The sequence below is a fragment of the Bos mutus genome, chromosome 10 (genome assembly GCF_027580195.1).
Source record: "Bos mutus isolate GX-2022 chromosome 10, NWIPB_WYAK_1.1, whole genome shotgun sequence".
In the NCBI taxonomy this organism is placed as follows: Eukaryota; Metazoa; Chordata; class Mammalia; order Artiodactyla; family Bovidae; genus Bos; species Bos mutus.
Genome location: NC_091626.1, coordinates 28,428,083 through 28,440,908, shown reverse-complemented (window position 1 = coordinate 28,440,908; position 12,826 = coordinate 28,428,083). Strand labels below are relative to the sequence as shown.

The window sequence follows — 12,826 nt, the reverse complement described above, 5'->3', positions numbered from 1 at the left end:
ATTTTACTTAATAATGGCCCCAAAATGCAAGAGCAGTGATACTGGTGCTTTGGTTGTGCCAGAGAGAAGCAGTGAAGTGCTTCCTTCAAGTGAAAAGGTGAACTTTCTTGACTTGAAAAGGTTACAATATATTGGGTTCAGTACTTTCCCCGGTTCAGGCACTGGGGGTCTTAAATTTACATCCTCTGCAGATTAGCAGGGGCTACTGTAGTCCCAGGTGGTCTTTTTCCTGCACCAAAAGAGTCGTCAAGGACGCAACAGACTTATGTGGACACCGTGGAGCAGACAGATCCTGGTGCCCAGCGACCTGCTGAGAGTAACTCAAAGGAGGCTATAGGACTTTAGCTTCCAGACTGCCACCTTCCAACTCTGTGACCTCAGTGAATGCACATGACCTCCCTGCATCACAATTTCCCAATATGTAAAATGGTTACAGAGATAATCTGTCTCATTTTCAGCCTGAGGGACCCATGAGGGTGAGCAAGTAGACAAATAGGTGATTTTCCAGCCTTCGCTGTGATCTGAACCAGGGTTACTACATTGACCCATCCTCCGGCTTTAAGATAAATCAGGTCATGTTATTCTTCTGCTCAAAACTCTGAAGTGGCTCCCTTTTCACTGAGACTGGAAGCAAAGTCTCTCCCCTGTTCTTAAAGCCCCCCGTGCCCAGAAGCACCTGGTGTCCCATCTCAAAGCTCCCCACCCACTTACCTGCTACAGCCACCCAGGTCTCCAAGCCCTTACTCTGGTTACCAGAAACCCTTCCCCGTGGGGTCTCTGCAACTCCAAACCCTTTGTCTGAATGCTCTTTCCCCAGACAGTCTGTAGCTGATGCCCACACCTCTTTCCCCAGATTCTGGCATGACTCTCTGACTGCTTAGTTTTTGCCAAAATGTCGTCTTCTCCATGAGACCTACCCAGTTTAAGCTGCAGCCCACTCTCCCTCCCCCCATCCTGTTCTACCCGTGCTTTCCCCAAGCACCCATCACCAGGCAACAGCACAAATAACTCACTGTGTTTACCATTCGTTGTGTGTCTTCCCCGCTAGTTTAAGCCCTGGTGGGCAGGCATCTTTGATTGTGTCCTAAGCACCTTGAGCAGTGTCAGGCACATTAAGGACCCTCAATAAATAGGTTGGATCTTTCTCAGAGGTCCAGGGTATAAAGCAGACCAAGAAGGGCTACTCCAGTTGAAGGGAATACGAGCTCAAAATCTCCTCCACCATCTCTGCAGGCTCTCTGTGGAATACTTCTTGCTCTAATGAGGAGGTTTGAAAACTCCTATGTAAAACCTGTGTCTGAGATACAAAGTGCCATGTCAAGTCCAAAGGCCTGGCATAAACATGTTGGTACAAACAGACACCAGGTTGGTAGAGTAATGAAGGAATTGGAGGGGTAGCAGGGCAGGGACAAGGATCCCAGGACTGGGTCTTTGCTGCCTTCACCACTCAGCCAAGCCTTACTTGTCTATTCTTCCTTTGTTTCACACAACATAACTATGATGATTTTAGACTGGAAAACACATTTTTAAGGACGTTTGTTGAGTAGCTACTGTGTGCTGGGCAGTGTCTGCGCTCAACTCACTACATAAGTGATCTCACAAAACTATCAGCCGTCTCACCGCTGTCACTATGGTATCTTATACCAGTCCTGGCACCTATAAGGTGCTCAATAAATGCTCACTTATTTCCCTAACAACTCTCTGGGGCGGTACTATTAACCCCTTTTTCAAGTGAGGGACCAAAGTTCAGGTTTGGGTAGCTTGCTTCAGATCATACAAGTAGTGAGTGACAAAGCAAGGATTTCTTTTTATTTTATTTTATTGTTGGAGTATAATTGCTTTACAATGTTGTTAGTTTCTGCGGTACAACAAAGTAGATCGGCTACATACATGCATCTATCCGCTCCCTTCGCATCCATCTAGGCCATCACAGAGCAGTGAGCTGAGCTTCCTGTGCTTTAGAGCAGGAGCCCACTAGCCATCTGTTTTACACATGCTACTCCAGTGTTCACTGCAGCACTATTAACAGTAGCCAGGACTGGAAACAACCTAAATATCCATTGACAGAGGAATGGGTAAAGAAGATATGGCATGTATTTCCAATGGAATATTACTCAGCCACACAAAGGAACGAAATACGTCATCTGTAGAGACGCGGATGGACCTAGAGACTGCCATACAGAGTGAAGTCAGAGAGAGCAAAGTAAACATCACATATTAACAAATATGTGTGGAATCTAGAGCAAGGGTTTCAGTTCTACTTAGACAAGCTCCAGCCACAGTGGTTCTGAAAGAGAATTCAAGTTAGATCAGCCCTCCAGGCTCCCCTCAAGCAGATCGGTCTCCTGGCCACACCAGGAGATGAGGGAATGGGTATTTCTTTTCTTCTTGGCTTTCTCTTCTCCACCTGGCTCATGCCTTCCCTTTGTATATTAACTCACCTGGAGGAGGCTCCTGCCACCTTTTGATTAATTGGCCTGCCTTTCCCACTCTCTGTGCCTTGGTAACCCCAGTGTTAGCAGTGGTTCATCTTGAATCATAAATCAAGTTCTGAAAGACATTGTGTTTGTGCTTAAAATCTTCCTAGAATTCAAATTCTTTCAGAGGGTCCTTCGCTTATGAGTAGAAAGATGGATTTCACATCTCTCCCTTTAAGAAAAATCTGGATGGTATCTGCTGACTTCCCCTTGCCCCCTTCAAAAACACAGCCCTAGTTAGTCCATATGATGCAGCTAGAATTCCCCCAAGGACCTCACATTCCATTTCCGCTCTGGCCACACTAAGGAAAAGCTCCAATCATGTCATCTTTTTGCATAAACAGAAATCATTTGTAACTCACATGTGTTGTGCTTTCCATAACCCACCCTCAGCTGGATTTTTCTTTCTTCACTATTGCTGAAAGCCATGCCTGCTATTAGTAAAAGGCTGGAGTAGTTAGTTCTTCAGTTGTGTGGGACTCTCCTGTGTACTAGGGGACTTTATCCTTCCTGCCTTATCCATAAAATGCCAGGTGCATCCCCCAGTAACTGAAAGAAGCAGAACAGCCTGTAGGCAACGTTCCAAGCGCCCCTGGCTGAAGCCACCAGTGATGGGATCTCTGAAGATGGTGCACCAGATGCAGATACTAAGTTCTGCCACTGGCAAGGGCATCAGTCTATCTCCAGGGACACCCCCTTTCTCCCAGTGTAAGTTGCTTCCCTCCTTGGTCTTGATGAACACTTATTTTAATCTCTGATTTCTCCTATGTAAAAATGTAGACAGTGGGAAGAAGAGGAGAAAGTACTGAAATTTTCCCTGGGCCCATATCATTTTAAGAAGGATTTTGTTCTCTGGAATGATTTTGTACTCTTTCAAGTTCATGATTGAGAGAGTTTACTAGATGTAAGTTACCAAATCTAATCAGCAATCTGGGATAAAATCAGAGTCTGGGATAAAAGAGAGAAACAAATGGATTCACCAGGACTGAAACATTGGACGGCACCCATTGCAGCTTCCCTACTTGTGCCCCACATCAGTCCTGACTTGCTGTGAATCCCTGAGCTCCACTCCTTTCCTACCCCACAAAGCATGGCGAGTTCTAATTTCCAAAATACCAACATTCTCTGCAAATGGCCAGAGTCGGAATCTTCTAGTAGGGCAGGGATTCAGTAACTCCCTGGACCCTGGAAGAGTGCAGCTGTCTATCAAGAACCATCCAGAGAGGCTGTCAGATGAATCAGGGTATCTGTTCATCTTGTCCTACTTCTTGTCTTTCTTGGGCATAACTTGCCATACATGCCAGTGCCCCAGCTCACAGAACATCTATTCCAGCCCTGCATCCCATCCTCCCGTCTAGCCGAGGCAGTGCTCTGTGCTGCTCTCAGCACATCCTGTTTGTTCAGTCCCCTTTGTCTCCCACCGGAGCAATAGGGAGAGAGGATTCTTCGGAGTCCCTTTGCTTTGGGCTTTGAAATCAGATCCTGGCACACCTGATTACACTCAATAGCTGGAAATGGTAAGGATGTCCGATGGGCAGACGGCTCTTGTTTTAAGCTGTGCACATCAGGAAGGCAGGGGCTGGGTCTCCTCCTGGAGTCTGCGCTGGAGGGGGCAGGATGCTCTAGCAGGAAAAGCAAACAGTGTAACTGAAGGGAAATTCACTTGAAAAAGAACTCAGACATAACCATCAAGCAGGGTATAAACCATCCCCAAGGACAAAAAGTGGAGCTTAGACTCATTCCTCTCGCCCCCTGCATCCTTCCCTGGGAAACATTCAGTCCCAGTAACCATCTGCCCAAGGGCCAGGAGGGTCAAACCTCCTCCTTGTCCTTTTTTCTGTACAAATGTTGCCACTGAGACCTTGGCAAGGGGAATAAAAACATAGCGACTTACATGCCACACAGTGGGAAGCTCAGCAGGCATTGGAACATGAAAGGGCAGCTCTTGTGCTTCCAAGAGCTCCTCAGCCTCCTTGTACTGCAAGCTTTCCAACACTGAAGCTACCCCAATACTTGAAAAGTCATTAGGAAAATTTCACACATACAGAAAGGCTTAAGGAGCAAAACTGACCCACACCCAGCTTAAGAAATGAAATATTTCGCATGCAGTTAGAGCCCTGCCTGAACCATTCTCCTCCCTGCCTCCGCCGTGCTAACTGCTCAGCTATGCTGGGCATTTCTTTACACCTTATACATCCCAGTGATGTGTGCAGCCCTCTTAGGGATATTGCTTAATCTTTTTGAGCCTCAGTGTCTTCATCTGTATAAAGGGGCTATTGAGAGGATTAAAGGGAATGCCTTATGATAAATATTTGGCTGCTGTTCTTAGGAAAAGGAAAAAGTCAGCAGAAAGAACTGGGTCAAATGCAAGGCTCTTCCTAGCCTGGCCCTGACCTGCCTGGACAGCCTCCCTTCCTCTCTGCAGCCCTCCCCAGCCTTCCAAATGCCAGGTTCCCAGAATCCCAGAGGGGCCACCTGTTTTCCTGACTTTTGGACCCACACAGATGCTGTGCTCACCTGCCTGAAATGCTCGTCCCCTATTGCAGTCCTGTTCGTCTGTGCGTTCACATGCCACCATTGCTGGAGACATCACCCCATCACCCCAGGCAGTGACTCTGGAGCTCTCATGGCCCTCTGCTTCTGTCTGAGCACTATGCCCATGACATTCCCAGGGTGCCCACCCCTACTCTCTCACTGAGCTGCAATGGCAGGAAGGCCAGGGCCTGCGGCTCCTCTGGCTGCGCCAGTTATTATCCTGACCCATTGTCTGCTGGTGCAGGTCAGGCCCATGCTGAGTGAGCGAGTGGATGAGTGAGTGAGGGCGTGAATGAATGACTGTTCAGTCATCAGACTTAAAACTTTCTGCCCCAGTTAACAGGAAGAACTCCCTGTGCCCCCAGTTCTCCTTATAGGCATTTTTCTCCTCTTACGTCCCAAATCTCCTCTGTCCTAGAAGCACAAAACTAAAAGGTCTCTTCATATTTCTCAGAGTTGGAGCAAATGTAATAGGAGCGTGAACTTTCTACTTCCTAACTTCAGCAAACAACAGTTGCAAAGAGTCCCAGACGGGCTTTGTGTGCCTTAGGCAGGCCTTAAATATGTTTTTCTAGGTGTATTGCCACTTGTGTTCTTTTTCTTCTTTGCAGCCTGTAGAAATTCTTAAAGACAAAGCAATATACAAGCCCATTCATCTTGTTTAGAAAGGCTGTTTTACCGCCACAAAACCCAAACATTGTGAAACAGCAGTCTGGCTATGAAGGTGTTCTCACCTGCACCCATTGTTCTATGCCAGAACGTTTGCTTGCCTCTGTGCAGACTCAACTTTAGTCACGGCAATTTAGAGGATGTGTCTCCGAAGTGGGATCAAGAGCAAGGCTGACGGTAATCTGCACCCTAAGCCAACTGGGTGCCTTGGCACTGAAAATGGGCACACAGGTCTGCCCAGGAAGGCACTATGAAGTGAAAATGAGAGCAGTGCCTGGGGTGTTCCAGTGCCTGGAACACAAAGGTCAGCTTTGGGTTTTCTTTCTTTTTTTTCCCCCACATTTTAAATTTTTATCAAGGTGAAATTCACATAGTATAACCATTTTAAAGTGAATAATTAAGTGGCAATTAGTACATTCACAATTTTGTGTACAACCACCACCTCTGTCTGGTTCCCAAACGTTTTCATCACCCTGAAAGGAAACCCCATACCCATTAGGCAGTGCTCCCCAATCAGCCTTCCTCCAGTTCCTGAAAGACACCAATCTGTGTTCTGTCTCTCTGGATATACCTCTTCTAGATATTTCATATAAACTGAATCATATAGAGTGTGACCTTTTGTGTCTGGCTCCTTTAACTAGCATGTTTTTGAGGTTCATCCACATTATAGCATGAATCAGTACTTCATTCCTTTTTATGGCCATGTAATATTCCACTGACATTCAGAAAACTAAGATCATGGCATCTGGTCCCACCTTCATGGGAAATAGATGGGGAAACAGTGGAAACAGTGTCAGACTTTATTTTGGGGGGCTGTAAAATCACTGCAGATGGTGATGGCAGCCATGAAATTAAAAGATGCTTACTCCTTGGAAGGAAAGTTATGACCAACCTAGATAGCATATTAAAAAGCAGAGACATTACTTTGCCAACAAAGGTCCATCTAGTCAAGGCTATGGTTTTTCCAGTGGTCATGTATGGATGTGAGAGTTGGACTATGAAGAAGGCTGAGCGCCGAAGAATTGATGCTTTGAAATGTGGTGTTGGAGAAGACTCTCAAGAGTCCCTTGGACTCAAGGAGATACAACCAGTCCATTCTAAAGGAGATCAGTCCATTCTAAAGGAGATCAGTCCTGGGTGTTCATTGGAGGGACTGATGCTGAAGCTGAAACTCCAATACTTTGGCCACCTCATGCAAAGAGTTGACTCATTGGAAAAGACCCTGATGCTGGGAGGGATTGGGGGCGGGAGGAGAAGGGGACAACAGAGGGTGAGATGGCTAGATGGCATCACTGACTCGATGGAAATGAGTTTGGATAAACTCCGGAAGTTGGTGATGGACAGGGAGGCCTGACGTGCTGTGATTCAGGGGGTTGCAAAGAGTTGGACACGACTGAGCGACTGAACTGAATATTCCACTGTATGGATATACCACTTTTTGTTTATCCACTCATCCACTGATGGACATTTGGACTGTTTCTACATTTTGGCTATTGTGAACAGTGCTACTATGAGTGTGTGTGTATATGTATTTATGCAAATACCTGTGTTCAATTCTGTGAGGTTAGTAGAATTGCTGGATCATATAATAATTCTATGTTTAACTTTTGCAGGAACTGCCACACTGTTTTCCACAGTGACTAAACTGTTTTACGTTCCCACCAGCAATGTAGGAGCACAGGTCAGATTTTATCCTTCTGGGAGTCACATTCTAAAGTGACACGAGGCCCTCCCAGGTCTAAAGGGCCATTTTCCATGTACACAGAACTCACACTCTATATGTGAAGATACAGATTCTGTACACACATGTGGACAGGGAAAGGGGAGAAAGTGGAATCCTTGGTAGACAAGCTGAAGGATGGTTCAGAGAGTAATGAACTTCTTAGCCCATCTGTCTTGCCATGTTATTCTTAGCTAAACAAGGAACACACTGAAGAATCTCACTGTCTACTCTGTCTTCTTTTACTTCTTTCCAGTTAGTCTTCACTCCTACTTTATCCTCGAGATTGTAGGGTTGCAGTGACTTTGCCACCCTTGGCCATTTTCCAGTAAACATGTGGGACTGTTAGCTTGTGATCCAGTGTTTAGAGCTCCCACATTTGCAAATGCTGAATGCTCCACACGCCACTCAGCAACATCTGCGAGCCAGAAGTAGGAAGAACACCTTTAAAGAGAGAGATGTGAGAGCAGAATTATTAATAGTAACCTGTTGAGAGGATGAGATGGCTGGATGGCATCACTGACTCGATGGACGTGAGTCTGAGTGAACTCCGGGAGTTGGTGATGGACAGGGAGGCCTGGCGTGCTGCGATTCATGGGGTCGCAAAGAGTCGGACACGACTGAGTGACTGAACTGAACTGAACTGAAACCTGTTGAGAAGAAAGGTAAGGCCATCGACAGAGTCCCCTGCTGAATCCGATTCTTTGGAGGGAAAGGGCACAAAACTGGTTTATTTCTCAAAACCACCTAGAAGGAACCAAGGCCTGCGTTAAATCTACAAATCGGTATTATTTGATTAGAAGAGTTAAAAATACTGTAGTATTCTAATCTTCCATTTCTCACAGTCTGGCAGCTGAGGTCTCAGCCATCTGGAGGGGAAGGCCTTCCTGAGAGGGCTGAACTCCTGGGACGATACTCTTTCTACTAGACAGAGGCCTTCATGGCTGAACAAGGGTCTGAAAGAGGAAATGGAGAAGAGGGGCCAGGGAGGAGGGCCCGAGGAGGCCTCTGAGAAGAGAGGAATGGGTCCCCTGGGTGTTCTCCATGAGTGTGGGGCCTCAGGAGGGTGGCAAGGAGACAAGGGGAAGGCCTGAGCGCAGCGAGAATTAGTGCTTCCAGGGATTTGGAGGGAAGGAGAATCACCACACCACTGGGAAGTAGGTCTTTGAAGCTCACTCATAAGCCTTAGAGGCAAAATGAGATTGGAAACCCCAATGTATCTGGCTAAGAACAGGAGGCCCCAGGATGCAGTTCTGAATTGAAATTGAACCCTGCCTCTGGGTATGGTTGAGGTGGGGTGGTCCTCAGTTCTTCACAGAGCAGGAGGGACTCACTATAGTCCTCACTATCTGCCAATAAAGAAAGAAGGAACAGCCAGGTTATCTTTCAAAGATGAGCCACACTCCCTTTTAGGGGTCAAATGGAAACCTGGTGATGTCAGCCTAGAAAGAAGAGAGCCTCCTCCCCAGCCACAGGTTAAGAACTCTTAGCTTTTTAGTCATAATCCAATGAGACAGTTTGCAGAGTTAGTGGGTGTGGTGGGCTTAATGGTGCCCCCACAAAGGTATGTCCACACCTCAATCCTTGGAACCTGTGAATGTGACCTTCTCTGGAAGATGGGTCTTTGCAGATGTAATTAAGTTAGGGATCTTGAGATGAGATCATCCTGGATTACCCTGGTGGGCTAAATCCAATGACAACTGTCCCTGTAACAGAAGGCCACGTGACCATGGCAGACTGGAGTGATGCCCACAGGCCAAGGAGCATCTGGAGCCACCTGAAGCTGGCAGAGCCAGGACATATCCTCCCCTGGGGAGAAACACGACCCTGCCAACACCTTGACTTTGGACTTCTGGCCTCCAGAACTGTGGAAGAATAAAGTTCTGTTGTTTAAGCCAAAAGGCTTGTGGTCACTTGCTGCAGCTAATACAGGGCAGATGCACGGAGAGAATTAGGGACTGCAGAGCGGAAGGGTCTGGAAAACCAAGTTCAGTCCTGGATCTGCTGCTGCTGACTGAGGTGAACTTTATGCTTCAGGTTCATTTCCTCTCTGTTCCTCACATGCCTGGCCCTCACAGCTGGGCGCGGGGCTCACATCTCACTTGAAGAAGTTACTCAAAATCTAAGGAGGTCAGGTGAGATACTCCCTACCTGTTTGGAACAGTGGTAACAGGAATAACCACACTCGTAGAATGTTGAATACATACTAGATACGTTTACACACATTATCTTGTGTAATCCTCAAAATATTCCCACAAGATTAGCATTCACATCCCCATCTTCTAGGTGTGGAGACTGAGGTTCTGAGAGGTCCTATAGCCTGTTCAAGGTCATTCACCGAGCGAGCCCATGTCTACTGTGCTCGATCCACAACATTACAAAAGGCTCAGGCTCCACAAAGACAGTGGGTCCAGATTCCCACAACATCCCACAGCACTCACAGCACTCAGCTGGATGACGGAAGGGGGTTTGTTTATTTTCTGAATATTAGCAGCACTGGCACTACAGCTCGGTGGCGGATGACAGAGTAAGTTTGCTGAGAGAACCTGTTTGGACTCTGCTAACAGAGTGGACTCTGCTAGCATGGTGCATGCATGTGTACTCAGTCGTGCCCAACTCTTCACGACCCCACGGACTGTAGCCTGTCAGGCTCCTCTGTCCATGGGATACTCCAGGCAAGAGTACTGGAGCGGGTTGCCATGTCCTCCTCCAAGGGATCTTCCCAAACCAGAGATGGAACTTGCGTCTCTTATGCCTCCTGCATTGGCAGGTGGGTTCTTTACCACTAGCATCACCTGCGAAGCCCTGCTAACAGTAGAGCGTTAGCAAAATATCCACATTAGGGAGAAATATAGTCTCAACTAAGACCCATCTTGGTCCTCTTGGCCCCAAGTCTCCGAGGCTTTCTTCTCTCTCACCTTGCTGGAGAAAGAGATGAAACCCCTAGCCAAGGGGCTTCTGCCAGGTGAGAGTCTGGATGGACAGTCACACACACACAAGAGAGAACATATCCACATCACTCCCTCCCCAGCCAAGACGAAGAAGAGAAGGAACCAACTGAGAGGCTCTAGAGAAGCCCTGTCCTGAGCAGCCCGACACATCTGGGGCCCCCTCTTGTCTGGCTGGAGTCCCTGTGCCTTTCCCAGAGTCCCCGTCAGAGGTTTAGGTGATCTATACCGATCCTCTGCTGGCTGTGGTTTAGGCAGGGCCAAGGCTAACATGGCAGCTGCTTCCCTGTTCTTCCAGCGCTTAGGGTTGGAGAGAGAGCTGGAGCCCAGAGATGACCCAAGGACCTGCCAGATTTCCTCCCAGGCAGACCTCTGTGCGAGATAAAGTCAGGCAAGGCTGAGCCGCAGGACAGCAGCATAATAAATTCCCCTGGCCTCCTCCCAGGCTCATTGTTCTATTGCTGGAGTTGTTTTGAGTAGGATCAAAAGGAAGGAAGAGCTCTGTGCTATCAGGCTGGGGAAGAAGGATGCTCTCCTGACCGCTCCTGTTGCCCTTGGCCACCCTCGTGTTAAATATGAGGAAATCGAAGGGCAGTGTGCAGCCTAACCTCGTCCTCATGGTGAGGCGCACGGCCCTCAGTGAGGCAGCACCCCCATCAGAGCCCACTGACGGCCGCCGTGGTCATCCAGCCCTGGTCCTCTCACCCCAGCCAGCCCAGCCCTGGGAGGCCGAGCCCAGGGTCAGCAGCGTTGGGGAGGTGGGGGAGCCGGAAGTGGGCCCTAGAATGGCTGCATTAGCTGTTGTTTACCCCTGGGGCTGAGAACTGAAGCTGTAGGGCCACAACCCTTGGAAATAATAGGCCAGAAAAGGAACTTCCCGAGCATGGCTGGCCTAGTGCCTACGGCTCAGACAGTGAGTTGCTCAAGTTCTCAGGAAACCTAGTCAGCTCCAGGATTTGTGGCCTTTCCTCTGCTCTGCCTGTGTTCATGGGGTGGTGAGCGCCTTCAGGCCCCACGACTGGATTCCTGGGGGGAACTGGAGCAGAAAGCATCACCTTCCTTCAGCCCTGGACTGAGGAGACAGGAAGGGCTGAGCCAAGGGTTCCTCATTGCCGACCCACAGGGCTCAGGGAGTCCTTGGCCCCTCAGACGTTCTGCTCTGCCCAGTGCCAGGGTCTGATTCCCCAGGTGCCTGGCTGCAGCAGGCTCGGTCACCTTTGTCTGGGCTAATGGCCATATCTGCGCCATCAAAGGACCTCAACGGGAGAGGATGTCAATGTGTTTCCTCAACCAGAAAGGTGGTTTGAGTTCAGCCAGAGCAGCCCAAGCAAACAAGCAGAAGCCTGTCAATGGAAAGCTGGGGGCTGCTGGGAGATCACAGACAACAAAACGAGAACCATTATCAGTCCCGGCCGGGCCCGAAGGAGGGACAGCCTTTGAAGCCACAAACAGGCTGAACAGAACTTTCCACCTGAGAGACGCTGGAGATGGGAGGTCAGGCTGCCTGCAGCCCCCGCAAAACCTGATCAAAGCCTCCTGCAGAAGGGAGGAGGCCCACAGCTGCAGCCCCACTGCCCCCCACCCCCGGCACGGGGCCTCCCAGGGCTTTCTGAAGACAACCGGGCCGCCTTCGCAGGGGCCTGTGGGAAAACCCAGCACAGATGCGCTGTGCAGCCAAACCTGTGAGCACTGTGGGCCAGGGGAAAGTAAACCCCTCAGCGGTCCTGAAAAGAAGAGGAAGGGAAGCAAAGCACACAGAAAATGCAAAGACCACCCACCTGATGAGCGCCCACCTTTCGGAAACAAATAGCTGCCAGCTTCCCAGGCGCACTTCTAAAAGAACAAACAGGCTAAACACACCACCTCAAAGCTCCGTGCACCGAGGGAATTGTGGGAAGCCCGGCCTCTTGTAAACATTGGAAGCTTAATTTAAAGTGCATTGGCCTCCGTGGTGCCTGTTTGAGGGTTTCCTTGCATCCGCTCTCCTCCCTGGCAACTGAGAAACAGCGAGAAGCCCCATCAGGGCGGGATCAGGTCCTACGTGGACGCCCTTAGTGTACTTCTCTCGGGCTGGATAGGGACATTCTGCCAGGAGGTGTTCTGGGGGCATCTTCCAGATGGATCCAGGATGAGGGTAGCCCTGTCGGTCCTGCCTGGATTGGTCCCTCTGGGACAGCCCACTCTGCCTGGCCTTGTGGTTCTTCCCCTTGGAGAACCAGCACTTCACGGAACCCATAGTTTGATCTTTTCTGAAGCCAGGTGCAGCAGAGCAAAACCATCTCCACTATGTTCTCCTTCTCAAAAGACTGAGAAGGATTTTTTCTTTTCCTTTTTGGAGATAGGTTTGAGGTGGGCGGGAGGTGGGGTGGTGGAGGAGGACAGTCATATGGAGGCCTTGTAGGTTTTAGGGGGAAAGAGGGAGTGTGTGGAGGAAGTAGTTGCCCAGCAGTACTGGGGGAAACTGAGATGAGAAAGTT

The 12,826-nt window shown here is 48.9% G+C and overlaps 1 long non-coding RNA gene across 1 annotated transcript; it reads right to left on the bottom strand.

Moving 5' to 3' along the window:
* Positions 1-1,853: 1,853 nt before the first annotated feature.
* LOC138989502 (uncharacterized) lies at positions 1,854-12,187 on the bottom strand. The gene is made up of 3 exons (XR_011465799.1): positions 12,128-12,187; positions 7,888-8,051; positions 1,854-4,099 (listed from the first exon to the last, which is right to left on the bottom strand). It is a non-coding gene; the product is annotated as an uncharacterized lncRNA (long non-coding RNA).
* Positions 12,188-12,826: the final 639 nt, after the last annotated feature.